We start from the raw sequence: 12063 nt of genomic DNA, 5'->3' as shown, positions 1-12063 counted from the left end.
TCAGATAACTGTCGTTTATCTGCCTTAGATAAGATTATGGTTCTTTACCAGTGATGGAATTTATTTTTCTCATATAATGGCCTATAAATATACTAATTTATAATTCAGGGGCTGTACAATCATTGGGTACATCACATAAAAGTCCCTCTCAACTGAATATGCAGGTTTATGATTCAGGAACAGGAATAGCCAATTTGCAGCTACCTTTCTTTTGAGGAATCGTGTGTACTGAGTTGATGTTTCAATCAGATACTGCATGTCTTGAATGACCCTTACATGAATTATACATAGAACATTTACAACATTCAACTTTGGCTCGATTTTCATTAATCAGTAAGTATGGTTTGCTGTTTAATTTGATACAGGCTGAATGGATTGATTCCTTTCACAATTTCAAATTACTAATTCACATTGTTGAGGTTATGGGTTGATACCCCATTTTTTTATGCAATAATATAAGACAGATATTATAAATAAACATAAAGTTATTTTTGTTTTTTTTTCTCACTGGTTTTCATACATAATTCACATTCATAATACAATTACAATTATAATATAATTTACATACAATAATACACTCAAACACTGATAAATATGGTTTTGGTCTTGTTTGGTTGGTACTTCCAATTGGTGTTTCTAGCTCACAGCTGATTACCGATTTCTATACTCTCGAATGAATTCCATGTTTTTTCAGGCCAATTGCCTATTCTAAATATACATGACATTTCATCTAATATTATTTATATATTTCCATGTATGGATTTTCAATTGGACAAATGTATCAATCCTTATTTTCAATAATAATTTAATTTTTTCAATCCTGTGACGTGATGTCCATGGGGATCCATCTCGATTTGAGTTGAAACTTTACATCGCCCCATTGTTGTTAATTCACTGAATTAATTATCAACCAGGTGAGTATCACGGATATAAAAAATTTTTTACATTTGTTATCATCTCTAGCTGAATTGGTTCATCCTCCGTTGCTTGTTTACATTTGTTGTCGCTACACACTTCATTTAGGTTGGCTAGGTCAATACTGCAAACTGGATCTTCGTGGTTGATATTCCATTGACATTTCAATTCCATTTGATAATGAATTTAATCTGTGAATTTATATGATGCTTTCAATTCGTCTGTAATACTTCAAATATTCATTGAATATATTTATAACCTCAACAGTAACTGGTTGAGCTGAGTACATGAAATAGGCTAGGCGCTACGTGGGCTATTGGAGTATAGATTACAACAGACTTTATTATGATTAGGAAATTGAATATATTTTCTATGGTTATTTTTATTTTAATGTTACTTCTCTGTTCTTGCAGGTTGTTTGCTGTTGATAGTGCTGTCTCGCTGACGGCTTTCGGACATGGTGCGGACGTTTAGATGCTGATTCTTTGAGGTAAGTTGATGTGTTCCAATTAGTGATTTATCTGTTGACATTTGTGTTATTTAGATTCTTCAGTAAAGCTGGATATCTTCTAAAGTTGTTTTGATTGACAATCTTCAGGTAGTTTATGGTGATAATAAATTTTGAATAGATGCTGGCTTCTTAAATCTTCCAATAATAGATGGAATGAGACACATTTAGGTTATATTTATATGGTGTTCTCCTTATTTGAAGACAATCTCAATTGCCAAGATGGAATCCAGTGCATAAGATACTGTTGAAATATTGAGTTTTGACGAGATTCAATGAAGTTGACTTCAAAGTTTTATTCAGCTGTCCCTCATTCCGGTATAATTTCTGATGTTTTCAATAGGTGAGGTGTATCCAAGATAGGTCATGTTGATTGTACTTTCCCAAAACATTAAAGGGTTAGGTTTGTAGTTTGTTAGTCTGTAATGTTGATGAGCTTGTTCCTATTTGTTGATTTATTTTCATGAATTTGAAGTCCCGGTATTTTAGGTATTGGTTTAAACTATTTATCTGTCCTGTTCCTTTTACTCTATTCTGGTGATTAATAAGTTCATTTGTCTTAATATCACCATCCTTCAGTTTTTTCCAATCACAATCCCTCACTGCTTATAATTATTATTTAACGGAAATCCTAAATAAATGCTGCAAATCCTCAAAGCCCTCACTGCTTTTCAATCATTATCATTGTTGATCTCCATAGCAATAGTAATACATTTTTCCAACTTACAAATTTTCTTCTCATCAATAAACTCACCCAACAATCACATCACAACTTTTAACAATAACATCATCATATCAATATCACAACCTTTGATTAATACCACAGCCATACTTATAATAAACATAATACAGTACATCAAGACATTTCTTCTCCCTTTCATAATACGATTTTTAATGAACAATAATCAGGTACCTTCATTTCCCATATACAACTCATTAATCTTTTTAATTTCATACAATACATTTCTATATTCAATAATTCCATCCAACAGCCCATATCATTATTATTCCTGTAGCAATAATCCTTATTTACTTTTCTTTAAATTTCAGGTCTATTCCAGATATTCCAATCTCAATAAAAAAAAATCAAAACATTATCAAATATCAATAATCCCCGATAATATCTATTCTGTATCTCTATATCATGGAATTCTACATAGGAAGACTATTCAAAAATATATGATATCAAAACAAATTTAGAAAAGCTAGGGTCCTTGAAACTTCTATTCGATCCTTTACAACTTTAAGACCAAAATTATTTTAAAACATTTATTCATCAATAAGGGACCTTTAAACATTCCATAATTATACTAATTCAACTTTTAGTAGTTCAGTAGATATAAAATATAAATTCAAAGAAAACTGAAATTCCCAGCTGGATCCTCACAGAGAAAATATGGCCTCACATTTCAATGTAAAGATACAACCGAAAATCTATTACTCAAACCAAATTAATAAAATATGTAATCTATTCATTCCCATTACCGATTTAACACAAAAAGGACTCTAATTCAGTACGTTTTTTTTAATTAAAAGATTCACGTTTTATACCCCTCCCTTTTTGAAAGTCTATAGTTACTGAAACCCATTTTGCCACATCTGGAGTACCTGGGACGTTTGTTTAATTTGGAAAAAGTTGTTACCTCAAAGCTGTTTCTTCAATTTGAATCTAGGCTCTGTGATCGAGCTCTACACGTCCAGATGGACAGGGAACATCATACCCCAGGCTTCTAGGACTGCCATCGATTCAGAGGCATCTCAGCGGCTCAAAGACACACATTTACGAGACATTCATGAACCCGTGAATTGATGTACTCGTACATTGATGGACCCATACTTTGACTGCTGTTAGAATAAAAAAAAAAAACTAGGATAATACAAATCAACTCAACTCCAGTTATATCATAAAGTCAACCTACTTTAGGTTTATATAAAACCTACCTTTTATATAAAACTCAAATCAATACTTATTACTTTAAAACACAAATAGACATTACCTACTTCAATATCTTGATTTGATAGAAAAGAATTCATTTGTAATCAGGGTCATGTCCTTTAAACAAAGAGATGAGTACATAGTATTCCATAATACATAATTCACAAGATGATTGGATTACTTCATAATATGGTCTTTCGAGTATTGTTGTTCAGTCTGTTCTCTTACATAAATTACATATAGAGTGTAGTTAAAAAAAATGAATTACATGTTAGGTGTTCCCTAAAGAATCAAGAAAGCTTCTCATTAGAATCAGCAGAACAAATAAAATCTATAACACAAAATATGGTTATTTAAATTTAGGTTAATAGCTTCCTCTTCAAAAATAATTTAAAATCAAAAAGTCTCAATTCCTTCTAATAGGTACTCTACATTTCTACATATTACACTTAAATGTATCTATCACAATAAATTTAACACTTTGATGGAAGCTTCCATTGATAATAATTTCCTTAATTATATCATAATCTATGACATACCTTTAGTAGTGGTTATAGGAGGAAAATTTCCATTGTAAGGTGACAATTTGATATCCTCTCTTCCTTATTAAAGCATTTACTGAGGCGGAAAAAACTAGAACATGCTATTGGAACAGATGAACCCACAGCCAAATACTAACAAGCCTTAAGCTGGCATAAAAGTAAAAATTAACGAAAAATACTAAGACTACATTATTCAGTTCTACTAGCAACAATGGACAGATGCTGAATGAATGCACTTCGCTTCTCTCGTCTTGCCGTGGACAGCCATAAACGGCCGCACTAGATAGGAACCTAACCAATGTTAACTGTGATTGGCAGTTACCATTTAATTGAAAATATTCATCACAATTTCTGCCAATAGAATGGAATGGTACAAGTACAACTATAATTTAAGATTCATTCTCCCATCAAGTGACAGCTATTTTCCAAATTCCTAATCAAATAAGGCATGATTGATAATCAATCAGACACAAATTCCTTGCCTTATAAGGTCATGAACCAGACTGATGCTCCAGGAAAATTGTTGATTTTCTTAGTACCATAACTTGTATGCACACACTAACAAAGTCGACACAAGACAATGCAGAAAAGCAAACCAGTGAAACAAACTGTTATAACAGAGTGACTTCTCATGATAATTAATTCACATTATCCTCATCATTCACAATTGGAACAATGAATATTGTTTCATATTGTTTCTCACTAATGGTGTAACACTGGATTTTTTAGGTAATAACAGCAACGATGGGATGGCTTCCTTTTTCAACACTTTTCCTTAGTTCCCGATTTCATAAGTTTGGCTCTCAAATCTCTAACAAAGTCCTTAGGCATAAAGTGGTCGGAGCAAATATAAGAAGTAAGTGGATTGAAATAATTGTCTCTACATTTGCAACGTTCGACCCTCAGTTTAAATTAATTTTCATTTTTTGGTAACTAAACTAAACTACTTCTACTTCTAAACTAAACTAGCTGCCAACTAATATAGTAGTTGTATTTTTTATAGTTGTATTTAACAGTTTTATCAGTTACTAATGTATTTGCATTTGCAAATATTTGCAACTCACAGTGTATCAAACGGGGCGGAAACCGGATTACTACTCAAATGTCTAGGAGCTAGGACTGCAGCTATGTCACACAGGCATGCCCCCCTATACTTTCTTTCAATCTGACCTATCTCCTTTCTCTATTCGCCCTGGTTAGAGGGTAGGTGTAATTGTTTGTGAACAATTACACCAGGATGGATATCTTTTGTTGAGATAACTTTTTTCAATAGATGAACTATGAATCAACAGGAAAGTTTTCATGTTTCAACTGGTTTGTATGACATCATAATGTACTTATAGCCAAGTGATATGAAAGTTGTTGAATAATAATGAAGTATATAGTATTTATTAACAAATCTCAATTATTGAAAAGAATATACAAATGAAACACACAATCTTGCTTTCCATTGCGATGCTCCTTGCAAACACATATTAGTACACAAACTAATACTTTGCACACTAGAGCTGAAAAGTGATCCTTTGCATTCTGAAATCAGTGCAGGAATAGTCACTTTTCAAGGTGACTGTAGGAAAACATCTCTTCTTATTATAAAAATTATCAATTTTGAAAACTTATTCAAATTAGAAAAAAATTAGGATATTGTAGCGGGTTTTAAAAATTTAAGCCCATTGCAAAACAGTCTTGGTCTTCCATTTTGGACTAGAAATAAGTAAGTAATCACAAGAAGTAATTTGACCACAACAGTGCTGCTATATATAGGGTTAGAGTCACAATTTTCTCCATGATGTTTCACCTTAAGGTGCATACTAATATAAGCCCCTCGAACACGCTCTGCACACGCTCATGAGATGCTATGCTAGGGATCACTAGAGGTTCACAATATGTTCGTAGGATGATCGCGTGCTTGTCGTATTGTCAACTTCACTACAACCTAACCTCACAAATGTGAAACCTTCAATCCAGCTGATTCGATGATAATACTGAATAAAATATTCTGACAATGGGATTGCTGGTTAGTCTAATAATACATTAGGTTTATAGATTATGTTTTTATAATAGATTGATGATAAATATTATGTTATTGTATTTATGTTGATGTTCTATCACAAAAAGCTTATGACTGTCAATGTTTTGAAAGGTGAAAGGCGTGGTTGGGAGTTTGGCTTCTTGATTATAAATTCTAATATGCTGGTACCCATTATAAGAAATATTTTTCATGATTTTATATTATTTAATTTTGATTGTTTATTTATTTATTATTAATTTTGATAGTTTTATATGCTAACACAGAGATTGTAACTGATTAAAACAGAAACGTTAACCACACATGCTCAGACATTGGTAAGTTCGCCCTAGGAACTTGCCAAGCTCGAGCTCTGTTACATGCTCTGTTCACATTCCACTCTTGCTCGACCTACAATCATCTATCGATCTGCTTGAGTGACGTTTGATTGCGGAGCAGAACATACACACCTTTAGAAGCTTCTAATTTGTAAAATTCATAGGATAATCACTTTCAATTATTATTGCAATCTACAATCTGAGCAGATATACTTTATATATTTTTGAGAATTTAGGCTTCCTGTGTACAACTTACATCTAGAACCGCTTTATCGTCTCCAATAGTTGAATCTGCAGTGAGAACAAGAGCAAATGATCCGCCTCCCTTCAACAATGCTTCAAACTCGTCCTGCGAACAATGTCATTTGTACATAAGAGGACTCATAATAGAAATAATTATTATCATGATGGACTCAAAAGAAACATTTTTTCTTTGTGGATGATCATTGTTCTTGTTTGCAAAAGTTACCTTCAGGGAGAAGAAGCACCTCAGTCCTGTGCTCCACTTTTTTTCTGCTACACTTTTCTATATATATATATATATATACTGTAAAGCTTTTCCTGGGGGAGTCACTCTCGCCTCCGAGGATAGGTCGATACACGTAGAATGAATCTTGCACTGATTCACCAGTGTCGAGGTTATAAATTTTGTAACTGCATGCGTGGACGCTAAGTGTACACCAGACTGATTGATCCACTACAAGATTCAATACAATTGTCGGAATCGCGGGAGGCCTAAACACTCGCTCACCCTTGATTCTTCTTATGACAGATTGTATGGTGATGAAATCTTTATAAGTAGTGTAGCGGTCGCTAAACACTGAATATTGAAGTCTTAAAACTATCACCTGTGATGAAACAACATATAAAATCATACAGGTCGAGCAAAAATCCTGATGTAGATAATTTACGGGACTGCGTCTCTAATAAGTTCTGAAGGATTAAGATAGGGTACAAGGACCAGATATCGTTTGGAATATATTTCGAGAACAGAGTCTTGTCGGGTTTTAAGCTCTATTGTAGGAAATTATATGATCTCCGGCTGCATCTGCTGTACGGTTGATGTATTCACTCCTAAGTCGAGGTTGGTAACAGATAAAAGCTGATATATGAGCAGGTAAGGACAGAGAATAAATATCTCGATCTGACCCCACACACTACATCCACTTAGACGTGTTCCAATTTCCAGCTTAATTCAATTATTTCAATGATCGTATTTGATCGGTTCTTGATAATATAGAACGTGTCAGACACAATAATTGACAGGCTTAAGAAATAATCGAACTCAGAAGACGAATTAACAAAATTAAATATATTATAATAAAATATATGATTTCACAGTGCAGATTCAGAATTTGATTTACAGATTGAAAGTGGTTTAACATTAACAAAAAATGATTAGCAATTTTCTTGTACTTGCATGACACCATGCATGATTCGACAGAATTTTACAATTGGTAAAATTTAACAGCTTGTGAAAAATGGTGAAACAAAATTACAAAATGTTTTAAAAATTTGCTCGGGGTCGTGGTTCTGGCAGCGGAGGATAGCCAATCAACTACAAGTTCTTATAAATTCTATATTGAATAAATCTAAAATCTTAATGGTTAATAAGCGCATGTCGGCGTGGCCATTAATTTAAAGAAGAAAATTTTATATCTTTCTGCACTGTAATATTTTTCGAAGAGTAGATTTGGGCCCCTTTTAATTTTATAACTCACGTGAAACTCCTTGGCGGTCGTGGTTTTCTTCTTTAGATCAAATTCGTTTGATCGGCAGCGGTCCAGGCTTCGGTCTCAGCACGTGGGGAATTTTAATTTAATATTTCCTTCACCAAATTAATTAGGGGATAATTTAACTTTAAACTCTTGATTTATCGATTAATGAAAATAAATTTACAAATAACAATTAGAATAGCCTAAAATATTGGCTCACGAATAAAACATATAAAATCAAACAAAAATTTTACAAATAGGTCTTGGTAACTTTAATGAGGTCTTAATGGTGAGGATTTCAAAAGGGAAGTGAAGTCTTTTTCCAAGCTTCTTGGCTAGAACTTTTTCTCTGAGAATCTCGGTGTAATTAATTTGCATGAAAATTTGCCATGGTAGAACGATTATGACATAGGCATGACGTCAGTGGCAAGCAGTAAAATATAATTCCTTTAATTACAATAATAATCCAAATTGTATAATTCTTAAAAATGCTTAATTTTCTAGACATAGTTCCTCTTATACAGTGTACATGCACTAGTATATGTGATAAGGCAGGTTTGTTGTCTGATAACAGATTAACATATGATGTTTTCAAACGATCACCCTTTTGGTGCTATTTCTATGCAATATGATTGGCTTAGACTTGCCAAAGAGATTCGTTCACCATGTGGTTCAGTTGAAGCAATAATAATTAATTTAATATTCTTATACAATTCTTATTATGTTTGAGACTGTTATAATTGATTTCTGCTGCACTTATCAATGATATAATGTTCACGCTATGACCTAGTTAGTTACAATAATACTTGATATTATAATACAATTTCTTAAATAATAAATAATTTCAACAATAATACATATATTTTATTTTTTATTCGAAATTCTTGGTCCTTTATCGATAGTTTTTTTAATTTTAGAAATAATATTATAGTTTGCATGAAATCCTGGCATGACATTTTACAATATATTGAATCAGTCAGCTGTGTTTGAGCTGCTTCAAAAACATCTCATCAATAGTAAACAAAGTGTAACCTCAAAATTCAATGGGTAATTCATAAATGGTTTGTGCTCAATTTGCAGAGAATCTCAAGAACTACTTGGCAGAATGACATGAAACTTTGGGGATATGTTGTGAATATTGGGGATGGTTTCGGACCAGAAAATCCAATAGGGGGCTAATAATTATCAATACATTTTACAGACCCATGTTTTCGAAATGCCGGCCGTGCGGCTACTGAAGAACAGAAAGATGATAAGGCTTCAAGATCACAAAAAATTAGCCTCCATCTCCAAGCCTGAATAGAGGAGTGCATATAACATAGTGCTTGTGAATCTCATGCTGTAGGTTGCAGGCTCAAATCCCGTCACAGTCAACTTTTTTTGCTCCAGGTTTTCTACTTCATTAATCAATCATCAAGTATTTCTGTTCTTATTAAATTTTCACACACAAACAGACACACACACACACACACACACACACACACACACACACACACACACACACACACACACACACACACACACACACACAACACACACACACAAACAGATGGCTTTAGATACTATTAGATACACCTATTCTACCTCGTTGGTTATCTATAGGTGCATACAGACATACCCTTCGCAAACATAAGCAATTCACTTTTAATCAGCTGACTATATCTGTATTCTCAATAAGAGATTATTTTGAATAACTGGCAAAATCGCTAAATGAAAAGATTTTATGGGTCTCTAGCAAACAGCTGCTTTGTTATCGCCGGGTGCTATATCAACAAGTTAGAGATTAGATAATAAGGGTATCCTGGCTACAATTCGAACAGCCAAATATAAAAGAATTTTATTGCTATTTATTTAATTATATGAAATAATGTATTTTTGAGGTTAGGCTCTATAATACTCACTGGTCAGCAACCTAAATAATCGGTCAAGCCATATAATTTGAAATTTAGCCAGCCACCTATGGCAAATTTAGTTGTAAACAAATAGCGTTCGCTTAACATGTGACCAGAGGATTTGGTAACCACATGGCATGTTATTGTAAAAGGAAGAACAATTTAATAAACATGAAAATATCTATTATTTCAAATGAGTATGTAAAAAATATGTAAAATAAATGAAAATATTAAGGAAGTATGTATATTCTATTAGGCACATGAATACATTTGTAATTTTGGAATAAGCCAATCAAAATGCAGTAACTGACTGGCAGTAGAAGTGAGTAGATTCAAAAATAAAACTCATTATTTATATAAATTATAAAAATTGTGAGTTATCACTACTCAGTTCATGTATCAGATGCAATTTGAATAATTTATTATAAAATATAATGTGTAATATTCATGTAATTACCTAGCAGATTGACATGGACTATTTCGATTTGCTTGCCAGAGGTCACCAGGAACAGCCACCAATATTATAGAGCACAAGTCCCTTTCTTAATAATTGTACATTTGAAAAGTTTAAGATAGTTTTAAATTCATAATTAATTCCATAAGACTCAGTGAAATCGTATTAAGGTGTGAGTCATACAGATATTTCATTATCCCCTTGGAGAGGACAATTTCAGCCCACCAGAAAACCAGGGATGACGGAAGAATTCGGATTGCCATCATCATCTTGTGAATTTCGACATGTGAGTTATATACTTGAAAAGAAATATATCAAGGGCACCCTCAGTGCTTCGAGTGAAACAAGATATATAAAGCTACCTCATCGAAAGGTTATTCAAATATTGAAATTAATATCAAACTTGCGCAAGTCTTGAAACTTGAAAAGGGATTTCTTTTTATTAGGAACGATTTATCAGATTTACATGTTTAAGTATGCACAGATGAAATATTTAAATTTTGATGTTATAATTTATATGCTCACTCAATCATTCTTTTATAAGTGAATTATGAAGGTATAAATGAAGCTCATGTTCACTAGATGAATTGATTTATCTAATTCCCACCAGAGGCCGAACCTTTAGCTCTGAGGAATACATATTAATATATTTGAGATTTATAATTTATAATTAGTTATTTATATTAATTTGGAAAGAAGGTATATAAGATTTCATTTGACAAGCAACAGCAAGTTGATAACTGAGCTGCATAATTTAAATGCATATGATTGATGATTTAAGAAGCACATGGTTATATCTTGTGCTAAAAGCAAAACCAAATAAGTGAGCTATCTGTGACATTTTTTCGATATACATAAATTATGTAAACTTAAACAATTGATGTGCTGACTACTATTTTTGTCAGTACCGCTTAGTGTCGCTCTCAGCATGATCATTTTAGTTAGTCTACTCCAGCCACTTGATGTGTTAACATGTATTTTTTGCAAATAAAATTTATCTTCAAAAACTGAGTTTTAATGAACGTGAACGTGTTTGGCGCCCGAACAGGGACCCTGAAGAGTTTTTCGTGAAAATTGTGCTGTTTATTCAACCGCCAGTTTATATTGTTCAATTATCAATCACAAGTGATCGCGGAAAATTCAAAAGTCGGGGTCGCAACTGATATGAACCATCATAAAGACTGTCAAGTGGAAGAGTGACTCATCAACACAAACAACCAACAACCACCATCCTGGGGAAAAAAGGCAAGAAGGATAGCAGACCAGATCATAATCTTCTTATCAATTACCGGCCAAGGTTAAGATAGTACCTGGCTCTGGCTGCAGCTGTATCCAACTCCACAGTTTAAGGTAACACATCTTCTACATCTACAATCAGTGACAGTAATAGTGAAGATATCAGTGAAAGGACAATGGATAACCCCCTTATTTCAAGACCAATTGTGAAACATCACCTACACATAATACCTGAATATACAGGAAACCCAATAGAACTACTTAGCTTTCTTGAAGTTGTCAAAAATTGAAAAATGACTATTGTAATAATCGTATTGCGGAAGCAGCAGACAATCATCGGATTCTCCTTCACTATTGTAAAAACAAATTATATGGACCTGCTAAAGATGTAATCCTCAACAGTACAGTAGATGACCTCTCAAATTTGATTGATGTTTCTAAAAACAACTTTGCCGATAATAGGACAGTAGAACAATTAACTATGGAACTACTTGCTATGAAATCACACCAAAAAGAACA

General features: G+C 32.9%; 1 protein-coding gene across 1 annotated transcript in view; it reads left to right on the top strand.

The window, feature by feature from the left end:
- The first annotated feature begins 697 nt into the window (after positions 1-697).
- The window catches only part of LOC111060911 (lachesin-like), a 328507-nt gene continuing 317141 nt past the window's right edge, over positions 698-12063 (top strand). The window contains exons 1-2 of the mRNA XM_039435593.1: positions 698-914; positions 1329-1405. The gene's annotated coding sequence lies outside the window, so the exon portion shown is untranslated. The remainder of the gene's footprint in view (positions 915-1328; positions 1406-12063) is intronic.

This window comes from Nilaparvata lugens, chromosome 9 (assembly GCF_014356525.2).
Source record: "Nilaparvata lugens isolate BPH chromosome 9, ASM1435652v1, whole genome shotgun sequence".
Taxonomy (NCBI): Eukaryota; Metazoa; Arthropoda; class Insecta; order Hemiptera; family Delphacidae; genus Nilaparvata; species Nilaparvata lugens.
Note: the sequence above shows the minus strand (reverse complement) of the source record. Positions and strands in the feature narration are given on the sequence as shown.